The sequence below is a fragment of the Pleurodeles waltl genome, chromosome 4_2 (assembly GCF_031143425.1).
Source record: "Pleurodeles waltl isolate 20211129_DDA chromosome 4_2, aPleWal1.hap1.20221129, whole genome shotgun sequence".
Lineage (NCBI taxonomy): Eukaryota > Metazoa > Chordata > Amphibia > Caudata > Salamandridae > Pleurodeles > Pleurodeles waltl.
The window spans coordinates 320326656-320340432 of NC_090443.1; the positions used below are offsets into that span (position 1 = coordinate 320326656).

Here is a 13777-nt window from a genome sequence, read left to right on the forward strand (position 1 = left end):
TCCCCTGAATGGTTACCTTCTTCTCACGTAGCTGACTATATTTCCTCCAGATTAAGACTCCCTTTAGACAACCCCTCTATCGACCAATCCCTTCTTACTTTTTTCTCCAAATTCGATAAGGACCCCCGCAAGGGCGTCAATAAAGCCTGGTGCAACTGCCAGGACAAACTTTTAGACCTGGTGGGTCCATTGGCCAGAATCTTTGATATGGCAGAATCAGCCAGAACTGAAAATGCAGACATCGATCTTTCAGAACTGTCTTTGTGGATCCAAAGAGCCTTTTGCCTCCTCGGCAACACCAATTCAGCCATCATACACGAGAGACGGAAAGGTCTCTTACTTAAATTAGACCCTAAATTGGCCAACCTCGCTTTCATCGACCCTGGCATTAAGGCAGACGGACTTCTCTTCGGGGATTCGTTTACAAAAGACTTAGGGAAATTTGTCTCCACTTTAGCCTCCATAGACAAGGCGCAACAATCAATCAAAAAAGTGTTCCACCAGTGGGTTTTTGGAAAGGCCGGTACAGACAGGAGCCGCTTTACCGGACGATCTTTCTGATCACAAGGATCTAGAGGCTCCTTTAATTCCAATTACGACTCACAATCCTACAAGCCTTAGTTCTACCCCCAACGTGGCAGAGGTGCCCGTGGTCGTGGACAACGTGGTTCCAGATTCAATTATCAACAAGGTAAGCCCCAATTCTGGCCTTCCACCTGTTGGGGGCCGACTTCGTCTATTTATAGAAAAATGGAAAAGTATTACTCTGGATCCATGGGTACTCAACACAATTCAGGGTTACACAATAGAACTCTATTCAGTTCCTCATCAACAGTCCCTTCCTCCCCCCTCTTCTTCTCTTCAGAAATGGCATCCCTCATCTCAGAAGAGATTCAGTCACTCCTTTCCAAACAAGCCATACAAATATCTCGTCTGGACCCTTCCGGCTTTCTCAGTACCCTCTTCTTAGTCCAAAAGAAGAACAAAAAATTAAGACCAGTCATCAGCTTCAGAAATTTCAATCGCTTTGTCGTATACAGACATTTCAAAATGGAAACTATCGTCCATTTAAGAGATATTCTTCTCCCTCACGATTATATGGTTCGACTGGACCTTCAGGACGCATACTTATCCGTACCCATCCACGTATCTCACAGAAAATTCCTCCAATTCCAATGGCAAGGGAAAACCTACCAATTGTCTTCCCTTCCGTTCGGCCTTTCTTCAGCACCCTGGTGCTTCACAAAGATAATTAAGCCGGTTACAGCTCATCTCAGGTCCCTGGGAATCAGGTTGCTGATTTACCTAGACGATATTCTCTTAATGCATCAGGACTGTCTCTTCCTTCAACGACACCTCCAAATTACCTGCTCTCTCCTATCCCAACTGGGATTTCTTATCAACAAAGAAAAATCTATCACTACTCCTTCAAAAAGGATAGAATTTTGGGGATTCATAATCGATTCTTCAGCCTCTATTCTTCAGCTTCCACAACAAAAAGTAAGATCCACGAAATCAGAGATTCTGAAACTTCTTCAGAGCTCTCAAATCTCCCTCAGATCCCTAGCCAGAGTTGTGGGTCTCCTCGCCTCTTCAATTCAAGCCCTTTTTCCCGGTCCCCTTCATTATCGGGCCCTTCAAAGATTAAAAATTCGCCACCTCAGAAGAGGACTTTCTTATTCAGAAACCATCAATCTGGACTCCAATGGTGGATAGACCATTTAGATGCCTGGAATGGCAGGACTATCTTTCCGTCAGCCCCAGATCTAGTGTTGAATCAGATGCAAGTCTGACTGACTGGGGCGCCCGATGTGGCGCAATCTCGACTGGAGGTTTCTGGTCTTCAGAGGAGTCCAAATTGCATATCAATTATTTAGAGATGCTTGCGGGCTCCTTTGCAATCAAAAGTCTCGCAAAAAACAGGGTTCAGTGTACCATCCTCTGCCGCATGGACAATGTGTCAGCTGTCCGCTACATAAACCATTTATGAGGCACCAGATCAAGACCTCTAGCAGATCTGGCAAAAAGCCTTTGGGAGTATTGCCTTTGCAACAAAATTTCCCTGTCGGCAGAGTATCTTCCCGGTTCCCTCAACGACGTCGCGGACTGGCATTCTCGTTTTCTCAGAGATTCCAGCAACTGGATACTTCACCCCTCAGTTTTCCAAACTCTCTTTCACAAATGGGGTCCCTTCAGAATAGATCTATTTGCGTCCCGTCTAAATACCCAACTCCCTCTGTTTTTCAGCTGGCGCCCGGATCCTTCGGCTCTGGCTTCTGACGCTTTCCTGCAAGACTGGTCATCCTCGCTCAATTACGCCTTTCCCCAATTCATAATGATTACCAGAGTTCTCGCCCAGGTCAGGCGCCGAAAAGCTTCTTTAATTCTGATAGTTCCCTTTTGGCAATCCCAAGTGTGGTTTCCCCCTCTCCTCGAATTGACTATCGACTTTCCAGTTCTGCTTCCGATTTTCCCTTCACTTCTTCGGAACAACTATGGGCTCTCTCCATCCTCTCATTCTCAACAATACCCTCACTCTATCGGCCTGGAAGGTTTCAGGTATTCCCAACCTCCCATCCCTATTTCGACAGAAGCTTCAGACTTCATTAACAAAGCCTGGGCTCCTGGTACAAGGAATGCATACAATTCTGCATGGTCGCTTTGGTCAAACTGGTGTATGGGAAGGGATATCAATCCCTTTTCAGCCGATCTAAATTACGTTATCAATTTCTTTGCTGCCCAGGCCAGTGCAGGTAAGTCTTACAGGACAGTCAACCTATATAGATCAGCTATTTCTCTACAACACGTCCACATCAACGGAAAACCGATCGGGGAACACCCTTTGATCTGTCGCCTACTAAAGGGAGTAAAGTTTTCCTTCCCTCCTTTACCCAAATTTTCTAAACTATGGGATGTTAATGTTGTCTTAAACTTATTTATTTCCTGGCAGGACAATTCAGATTTATCATTAAAAATGCTTTCAGCCAAACTCACAATGTTGCTATGTCTCGTCTCTATTAAACGTTTATCAGATGTCAAAGTGCTAGATATTTCATCCCGTCAATTTTCCCCTACAGGTGTTTTATTTTCTATCAACAGACGTACCAAAACTAATATACGTTCAGTATTTTACCCTTATTTTCCTAATCAACCCAAACTATGTGTAGGACAATGTCTCAAAGTCCACGAAGACCGCAGAGCCAACCTCAGAACGTCCTCGTCCCAACTCCTCATTTCTTTACGCAAACCTCATAAACCTGTGACATCTGCTACTCTAGCCAGATGGGTGCGCTGGGTCATTGCTTTAGCAGGCATAGACACGTCAATGTTTGGTGCTCACTCTTCCAGAGGAGCTATGGCTTCCAAAGCCTTTTGGGTAGGTTCCAGACTTGAGGACATTCTGAGATCGGCTGACTGGTCTAATGATTATGTTTTCATAACTTTCTTCTGTAAACCAGTTCATACAGCAACTTCCATAATAATTAACATGCTTTAAAAAAGCATAATAGGAGCCTCCGGTCTTGCCATAAAATGTAGATTTTCCTAGTAATTTATGACGGAAAGTCTTAATTTTATTAAAGACATGGAGGCGAGTATTATCCCACCACAGATTCTTTAATCATTGTTGATTCTTTTCCCTCCCACAGCAACATCCACTCAACCTCAGAACTCTTCCTGATCGATACCTCCAACTTCGCCAAGTTCGACCATCTATCTTCCTCAAAATCAACACAAGCTGCACTCATCTCCCTGGATTTTCCCTCTCCTCAAGTCATGGATGAACTTTTGCCAAGAACTTTGTTCTTTAATATTGGCAGTTGCCATTGTTGTTTCTATTATTCCTTTATTTTCTCACACAGACTGGCCTTCTCGCATCAAGAAAGAGGGCTGGTCGCAGTCAAGTATAGTGTTTATAGTACGTTATTTGTCACCATTGGTGTTCATGCCGATACGTTCTCTTTTCCCATTGGCTTCTGTTCCCCTAGCCTCATGGGAAATGTAGTTCTTCTTGACTGCTGCTATTAAAAATAAAGCAAGATCGAGAAGCATAATACTCGCCTCCGTGTCTTTAATAAAATTAAGACTTTCCGTCATAAATTACTAGGAAAATCTACATTGTCAGCTAAATTGTGGCACCTTTTTTTAGGTCGTTAGGCCGAACGCAAGCACTCTGGCCTGTTGTAATCTATCTGTGGGCTTTTAACCACACCCACTGCATACCCATCACGATGACTCATTCATGGGCTTGCCTTTAAAAAATCCTTTGTTATCATTGGTAAATGTTTTACGTTTGTCCCTCCTTGTTATGAACTGACTGCAGAATGGATCCTTTCCATGATTCCAGGATGGCAGAAAGCAGAGAACATTCTGGTGCCGGCAGCGAGAATATATGTTTCCACTCCTCCTCTATGTATTTTGTTTAAGCGCCCAAACTATTTTTTTTGTTTTTTCCTTGTGTCTTTTAGCATGTTTTCAGACTTTTGGCTCTTTCCTCTTTTGTGTTGTAGCTTCACGAGGCGACACAACTATTTTATGTTGCATGTGGGCTATTTGTAGCTTCTTCCTTCATGTGAGTTTTATTCTCTTTCGCACAGGTTTGAAAGTGTTACTTCCACACATTCCTATCTGTGCTGCTTTGGTCACATCTCTCTTCTTTGTTGTACCTGCTCCTCCTTTTAAGCAAGAAGCTGTTTGATAAGACGCATGCCCAATTTTCTTGGTCTTCTCCTGGGCTAAAGGAACTTCTTCTTTCTCATCAGCTTTAAATATTTTTAAGGTACCCTATGGGGGTCATTCTGACCCTGGCGGTAAAAACCGCCAGGGCCAACGACCGCGGGAGCACCGCCAACAGGCTGGCGGTGCTCCCATGGGCATTCTGACCGCGGCGGTACAGCCGCGGTCAGAAACGGAAAACCGGCGGTGGACCGCCGGTTTTCCGCTGCCCTGGGGAATCCTCCATGGCGGCGCAGCTTGCTGCGTCGCCATGGGGATTCCGACCCCATTACCGCCATCCTGTTCCTGGCGGTCGTGACCGCCAGGAACAGGATGGCGGTAAGGGGTGTCGTGGGGCCCCTGGGGGGCCCTGCAGTGCCCATGCCACTGGCATGGGCACTGCAGGGGTCCCCGTAACAGGGCCCCACTAAGATTTTCAGTGTCTGCCTTGCAGACACTGAAAATAGCGACGGGTGCAACTGCACCCGTCGCACCCTTCCCACTCCGCCGGCTCCATTCGGAGCCGGCTTCCTCGTGGGAAGGGGTTTCCCGCTGGGCTGGCGGGCGGCCTTCTGGCGGTCGCCCGCCAGCCCAGCGGGAAAGCCAGAATACCCGCGGCGGTCTTTTGACCGCGCAGCGGTATTCTGGCGGTCCCAGCCAGGCCGGCGGCTTACGCCGCCAGCCGGGGTCAGAATGACCCCCTATGTTTCGTTTCTTTAATTCTTTCCCTCTCTTGCCCTCTTTCCTTCTCTTTTCTCTGTTCCACACAGGGCCTGATTTCTTGCTTCTCTATGTTCTTGACAGAGCAGCTTTCAAAATTCAATATGAGTAAAATCAGGTAGCCTCTAGTTTCTTCTATTCCTCCACCTCTCTCCCTCTCAGGTGCTCTTTCCCTCCATCTCTGTTATCCCCCTCTATATTTCTCTCTTCTTGTTCTCTATATTTTTCCACTCAACTTGCTCCCTTTCTCTCAACTTGTCTCTCTCTCTCACTCTCGTCTCCTTAGCTCACTCTCTCGTTCTGGGCCCCTATATCTTTCTCCCCCTCCCTCTTTCTTTCTCTTCCCACTCCTCCTCTCGCTCCACTTCTTCGTGTCTTCGTCTTCTCCTGTAGGTCTCTTGTCTGAAGATCTCCTTCTCTCCTCTTCCCACCCTCCATTCTCTCTCTCCCCAGGCCACTCATCCAGTCTTTACTTCTCCCATTTCTCGCTGTACCAGTGTCTGCCATTCTCCCTTCCTCTGTCTTGCTCGCTTTATTCCGTCTTACCCTTGGATCTATCTCTCGACCACTCTTTTCTCTCTCTCCCATCCCTTTCTTTCGCTTTCTCCTCTCACTCTGTTTCTTTGTCTCTTCCTATCTCTCTCGCTCTTGTGCCTCTGTGCTCTTTTCTGTCCTCTCACCTCCTTCACTCTCTCAACCTCACTCACTATCCCTCTATCTTTATCTTTCCCTCTATCAGTGTCTCTCCATCCTTCGGGTCTCTTCCTCCCTCCCGCTCTCTGCATGCCCCCCTCTGCTCAGACTTTGAAGTCAGGAGGATGGATGGGGCGGAGTGGGCAGTGCTTTTTCGGTCTGTGGAGCAGATAATGCTGCTGCGGACGGATCTGCCAGGAGCCTCGTGTCTGCTGCGATTCGGTTTAAGGGGAAATTCATCATTTTCGCAATAATCATTCCTGCTGTGAAATCTGCGGACAGCTGACACGAGTTACAGAATAATGCTTCTTCATAATCCACACTCACCACAAGAGGAGGGAGGCGGGGTCTTCAAATATTCAGCCATAAAGGAGCACAACTGCGGCTTTACCGCGGTAAACTGCACTGTACTGTGCAGAATCTACATACTTATGTAGAAAACCTGTCCTAAAGCATGGCAAAACCCAACATTAGCGTCAGAAACTGTAATACAGTACTGTAAACCTATACCATCGCCCAGGAATCTGCACTATGGACGGTGTGCCTAACCCGCAGCATTACCACCCTAAACTGCACTGTGCTATGCAGAATCTACATACTTATGTAGAAAACCTGAACTAAAGCATGCAACAACATTACCGTCAGAAACTGTAATAAGCACTGTAAACCTATACCATCGCCCAGGAATCTGCACTATGGACGGTGTGCCTAACCCGCAGCATTACCACGCTAAACTGCACTGTACTGTGCAGAATCTACATACTTATGTAGAAAACCTGTACTAAAGCATGCAACAACATTACCGTCAGAAACTGTAATGAAGTACTGTAAACCTATTCCATCGCCCCAGGAATCTGCACTATGGACGGTGTGCCTAACCCGCAGCATTACCACCCTAAACTGCACTGTGCTGTGCAGAATCTACATACTTATGTAGAAAACCTGTACTAAAGCATGCAACAACATTACCGTCAGAAACTGTAATGAAGTACTGTAAACCTATACCATCGCCGCAGGAATCTGCACTATGGACGGTGTGCCTAACCCACAGCATTACCACCCTAAACTGCACTGTGCTGTGCAGAATCTACATACTTATGTAGAAAACCCGAACTAAAGCATGCAAAAACAATACCGTCAGAAACTGTAATGAAGTACTGTAAACCTATACCATCGCCCCAGGAATCTGCACTATGGACGGTGTGCCTAACCCGCAGCATTACCATCCTACACGGCACTACTGTGTGCCACACCCACAGCTTTACCGTATAAAACTAGTATGCCCAACCCACAGTATTCGGTACAAGGAAACTGCAGTTCAGTTAGGTTGTCAAATTTAGAGCAATACCATAACAAACTGCACAACGTGTGGCGTGCAAAAGTCACAGCATTACCTTAGTCAACTGCACTAGAGTATGCAACACGTATAGTTTTACCATAGGAAAATTCAGTGCAGTCTACCAAGCACATGGTATTGTAATTGTATTTATGCAGCTCTTACTACCCCGGATGAGGCATTGAAGTATTTTACAGCAATGCTATTCCAGAACCCAAAGTTAGTGGTTAGGGGGATTGTTGGTTATTGCAATTAGTCACGTGCTCGCAAGAAAGAAAATGCATGCACTTAGTCCAGTTACTTTGTGATAGATTATATTAATACCAGTTAGGTGTGATCATTAGTTGGGCTGTGCGGTTTCAGGTGAATGGTTGTTGAGGTAGGTAGGCTGACAGAGCTTAGCTAATGTTAGTTTACAGGAATAGGGTTTTAAAGAGGTGATGTTGTAAACTATGAAATGAGGTGTCGGCCATTTGCAGAATTGAAATATGAGATTAAGGCAGACAGGCATGAGACTGAGAGGAGGCTACACTCAGAAAGAGAAGGCATGCAGAGAATGGAAGGTAAGAACAGGGTCAGTCTGAACAATGAAAGAAGAGGAATCCAGCAGAAGTAATACACGAGCCTGTGTGTACAACACATTTAAACATAAAGAGCCCTAGCCTGCTCTGTGCCAAGCATAGGACAGCTCTTTTGAGTATAGTCTGGAGAATCTCAATCTTGCTACAGAATCTATGCACAGCACAAGGGAAGTTAGCACAGAAAAAAGAAAAAGTGTAATTTAAGCATTCCGTATTAAAGTGTTTTTTACATTTACTCACTAATATTAGTTATTTGGCCCTGGCTTAGAGTGTCTCACCAATGTGTAGTCAGACTTATAGCTCTTTTGTCAATAATCCCATTTTAATTTGTTTCTGTGGCACAGCAGAATGACCGTTGATCTCCCAAGTGTATGTCGTGTGTGGTTGTGTACGTGATCATTGCAGTGAATACATTTGACACATAAGTGAAGTAAAATGATGGAGGCCTGTGGGTTCCATTTTGGAAGTCCCTGGCCAGGTCCTGCCTAGGTCAGGGTAATTTTGTCTTCCGCAAGTGTGGAAGTGCATCAGAAGAGATGCAGGGATGAGGAGACCTACGCAGTGAAGTGAGGACAAAAGAGACAACGCTCCAATATACATCTCATTAGATCCTCATGCTGAGAGCAGCTGCTGACTGTTCTTCTTGGTATATGGAAGGGGTTATTGGTAGGACTGCGCTCTCTATTGTTCAGAGTGAGAAGGTGAGACTGGTCCTTTGTCACTTTCTTGATCACTGCCTATGTGACTGTTCACAGCCAGATGCAGATAGTTCACACTTCTTTGTGCCTCTGTTTTGGGTACTCCAAGCTGGAGACTTGACTGCTGTGTGGCGTATTACTCGACACAAAGGCTCTGCAGAACAGCTTAGAGAGGCACTTGAAAAAAATGAAGCCACCACAAACCAATCCTCCTGGCTACATAATCTGGAAACAAAAATTACCACAGTGAGTGTGAACTACAGTGTGCCAAACACACATTATTACACTGGAATACTGTACCAGAGTGTGCCACCGAACAGACAGCACTGCAGTGGTAAAATTGCTCTACAAATTTCCAACTGCAGCTTTACTATAGAGAAACTACATTCTAGTGTATCAGACCCACAACGTTAACACTATAAAATTATATTATAGCGTGCCAATCACACAGTACACTATGGGGAAAACTGCACTATAGCGTGCCATACGCACTGTTTACAAAGGAAATTGCAGTGCGGAATAAACTCATGGCATTGCTGTAGAAAACTGCACTGTTGTGTGACAAACCCACAGCTTGCCATTATAAACCTGCAATAGGGTAAATTTCATAGCACTGCTAAAAGGAACTCCACAACTGACTCGCAGCTTAACATAGGAAACTTCCCTGCAGCATACCAGCTCCAGTTGACTATTGTAGGAAATGTTCTTATAGAATGACAATCACAGCTTTTCAGTAAGAAAACTGCACTACAGTCTTTTTCCACAGCATTACTAAAGTAAATTGCAATTCCAAAGTACTAGCACAATAAAAAGGCACTCCTGTGTCAAACTCCAAAGCATTATCAAAGGAAGGTGCAATACATTCTGACCTTCACGTCATTGCAGTAAAAATTGCATTAGAGTGACAGTTCAAGCAAAGTCAAACTTGCCTAAAGGGCAACCAGGCAGTGCCCACCAGGCTGGCCTGATAGATCAGTGTTTGGATCGGTTTTTGTTGTTTTTTGTAGGCTCGTTTTATAGTCTGCTGGGCTGTTTTTTTTACTGTTGATTTCTGCGATATTAAAACAAATATTGCTTCCAGAAGCTGAACTCCATGCAGTTTTCCATATCTAGCAAAACACCTATACATCGTGTCTTTACAGGTTCAAAACTGCCCCAACTTGCAAACATGGGATGTTTTAGTTTAGCTATCTAATTCACTAATGAGGACCAATTTTCTTTTGGTGCCCAGGCGTATTTTCAGTCACAGCCCTGAGTTCAATACCATTACCATTAAAAACTGTTTAACTCTGTGATATATAGAGCTCTCAAATACACTAAAGGTGACGAAAAGAATGCTTTCAATAAGACTAATCACTGGCAATTATTCAGGATAGCATTTCAAACCATTGTTCATTGCCCACTATCCCACTTTTGTTTGGACCCAGCCATATGCACATCAGTCTTGACTCTGCTCTGAAAAGTCCAGTCCAAATGTCCAAGCTAGGTCTTCCTTGAACTAGAACACAAGCAACCCAAAGACTGGTTTCTCCTGTATTAAGGCTCATCACACAAGCACAGCTCGGTTCCAGCGGCACAGAGGGCAAAGGACCCACATCTGGCCACTTACCACTTATGGCAGTATATCAAACATACAACAGGTGATGGGAGAAATGTCTGCAATAATCCTAACCACTGGCAATCACTCAGGTAGCATTCCCACCCATTGTTCTTTTGCTCATCTTGGCACCTTGGTGTTTTAAGACTAGAGTATTGTTGTAGCTTTGGAAATGTCACCAGAACCTGGAGACAATGTAATTTTACTGTAGCAAGTGTTCCATGGGTCTATTTTTGTACAATTAAATATTTTAGCATTCCAGTTATTTGAGAACCTTCCATTCTAGTAACATTTCCCTTTCTCTGTCTCATACTGCATCATACCCCAGAAAGGTTTCCTAAATACAAGGCTTCAGAAACATCCTATGCACAAGGTCTCAGAAACATTCTATGCAATGTGTAACATTTCTAATAAAACAAAACAAGCATCGGCAAAGCCAATAGGTCTTTGCTTTAAAAGGCTGAGCTGCTGGCTTTGCCAAAGTTCTTTTGATTTGTAGTTGCCTGCATTATGATACATGCACACGTGCATATGTGTGCATGTGTGCATGTGCTGTGATAAAAGCTGGCAAATGCAAAAAGAACAAATTGATCAATGTAATGCTGATATTAATCTCAGCCAATGGCAAATGCTCGGGCCGCATCCAAATCCATTGTTTTTTTGCCCACCATGCCACCTCAGTCTGGACCAGCCACATGCAAATCAGTCTTGACCCTGCTGCTTATGGGAACAGTACAGCCCGAACTGCCAGGCCTGGAAGTCCTTGAACCAGAACACAAGCAACCTAAGACCGGTTTTCAGCCAGGTACAGCTTGGTTCCAGTGGCACAGTGAGCCTGGGACCAACACCCGTAGGGCAGCAAATGCAAAAAGAACAAGGTGATATAGGGTGGGCATTTTTAATTTACCATTCTAACACGGCGGCTGGTAAAAATAAAATAACGTTTTAAAAAATGTGCACTAGTGCAGTGCAAAAAAAGGAAAAACACTTTTCAATAGCATGATCCTTATACAAAAAAACAGAAAGAAAAGGGGGAGTGGACGGGGAACGGAGTGGAAAAATGAATGTGCCCAGGAACCTGTGTGCACTTTGCAACTGCTGGGCTCACATGAAAAAAATATACATAACAATAAAAAGGGGTATCAGGATGGGAATTGGTATAAGAACTAAAAACAGAATCAAAAGCAAGTGGGTTATAAGGGGGTTAAGGAACAAATGAACTCTCATGGAGTACTAATAAAGACAGCATTGGAAATGGAAATAAGTCTAGATTATGAATTAAAGTGTCTCTTAAGTCACTGATGGGTTTAGACACTCAAAGGCTCACCACACATCTACTCCATCACTCATCTTTGCACACAAGCTTCCATTCATCCTTCAACTGACTCATTTTTGCATTCAACCTCTGACAAAATTACAATAAGACAGACACAAATTCAACAACATATGCATAATAAATTAAAAGAATACAAGTAGAAAAAAAGAAATCCTGCTGCTTTTTAAACATGGCAGTCATATGCTTGCAATAAAGAAGCTAAACATGGCAGGGGTTGTCGGTCTTTCTGAGGCATTGTTAGTAGACTATTATTGTTGTCCAACATGGTCGCCCCATTTAGAAGCAATTTGTTGGACATCTTCGAATGGTAAAACATTGATACACTATGGACAACAGCTTTCCACAATGGTCTACTAGTTTAGGGGAACGACTCATGTGGGATGCAGTATGCTGCAGATGAAATGAGAGGCAACCAGGTGGCCCGTTAGCACTGCTTGGAGGGCTGTAGTAGTGTCTTAAGAAATATTACAATAAAAAGAGGTGGCTCAAAGAAATGGAAAGGAAACTATAACATGAGAAAAATAAAAACTAGAGGACTGGCCAATCAGTCCTGAAAACAGAAACACACTCATCTTCAGGTGGATGTACATATGGGACCAGAAACTACAGCCATTGCCAGTGCAAGAGACCCAATGACTGATGTGGACTGACACCATTACCCATTGCAGTACACTGTCATGGATTGATACTCAGACAGACCAATGGCAGAACAGAGCTGACCTACAGGCCCTCTTTGTACATATATGGGTATATAATATATAGATGCTGAAACTATCTAATGATTGTTCATGTTACAATATCCTGGCAAACAGATTCTAACAAGAATTATAATTGTGCAAATCTTCTCCTTTTTTGGTTTGTCAGAGTTAGTAATTAACAGCAAAATCCTTCCCTACAAAGGTAATAAGTGACATTTCATGTAACCAAATACTTATCTGTAGACTTTACTACAGAAAAATAATAATTTATCCTTAAATACAAACTGACTTTAACATATGTGTTTCGCAAAAAGTATGTCAGCCAACTGCGTTTATCATCAATCTTCATAATAAACAGATCAGATATGGCATTGGAAATAATTTGCCTAGTAAACCAATCAGGCTTCTAGCTGTTTCCATTGGCTTGTCACCATAGCCAACTCAGACCTATTATGTTGGTTATAAGTATAATCACAAGGCAACCATAAGTCATATCATAACAGAATTACAAAATACCACTGTCTAAACAATATTAAAATCCTATTAATAGAGTCTAATAAGGATTACCATAGTACAAATCCTCTATCCCCATGGTCTTTGATGGACGCTACAGTTTCTTGTGGATAAAGCAACCAATTTTCACATGTCTTATGGACGTTTCTAGATGAAAGGAATAAAATTCTTTTAAATTGAATGGTGACAAGACGGAGGTGTTGGTAGTAGACAACCAGCCCCAATTCTGGAATTCACACTGGTGGCCCACTGATCTTGGGCCTTGCTCTACTCCATGTAAACCTGTTAGGAGTTTAGGCTTCTGGTTGGACCAGTGCATCCACATAGATGTTCAAATCTCTAAACTGCAGCCCACTGGATCTGGATACTGTGCATTTTTCAAAACTTAACACCTAGGGGAGTCCAAGATGGGGTGACTTGTGAGGCTCTTACCAGGTTCTGTTATCCAGAATCCTTTGCAAAACTCAAAGTTTGGCCAAAAAAACACTTGCTCCTCTCATTTCGGTGACAGAAAGTTCTGGAATCTGAGAGGAGCCACAAATTTCCTTCCACCCAGCATTCCCCCAAGTCTCCTGATACAAATGGTACCTCACTTGTGTGGGAAGGCCTACCGCTGGCGACAGGAAATGCCCCAAAACAAAACGTGGACACATCACTTTTTGCCAAAGAAAACAGAGCTGTATTTTGCAAAGGGTCACCATAGCCAACTCAGATCTATTATGTTGGTTATAAGTATTATCACAAGGCAACCATAAGTTATATCATAACAGAATTACAAAATGCCACTGTTGAAACAATATTAAAATCCTATTAATAGAGTCTAATAAGGATTACCATAGTACAAATCCCCTGTCCCCATGGTCTTTGATGGACGCTACAGTTTCTTCATCAC

The 13777-nt window shown here is 43.7% G+C and overlaps 1 long non-coding RNA gene across 1 annotated transcript in view; it reads left to right on the top strand.

Moving 5' to 3' along the window:
• The window catches only part of LOC138292589 (uncharacterized), a 204146-nt gene extending 200164 nt beyond the window's left edge, over positions 1-3982 (top strand). Inside the window, exon 4 of the long non-coding RNA XR_011202731.1 lies at positions 3648-3982. This is a non-coding gene — a long non-coding RNA (uncharacterized lncRNA). The remainder of the gene's footprint in view (positions 1-3647) is intronic.
• Positions 3983-13777: the final 9795 nt, after the last annotated feature.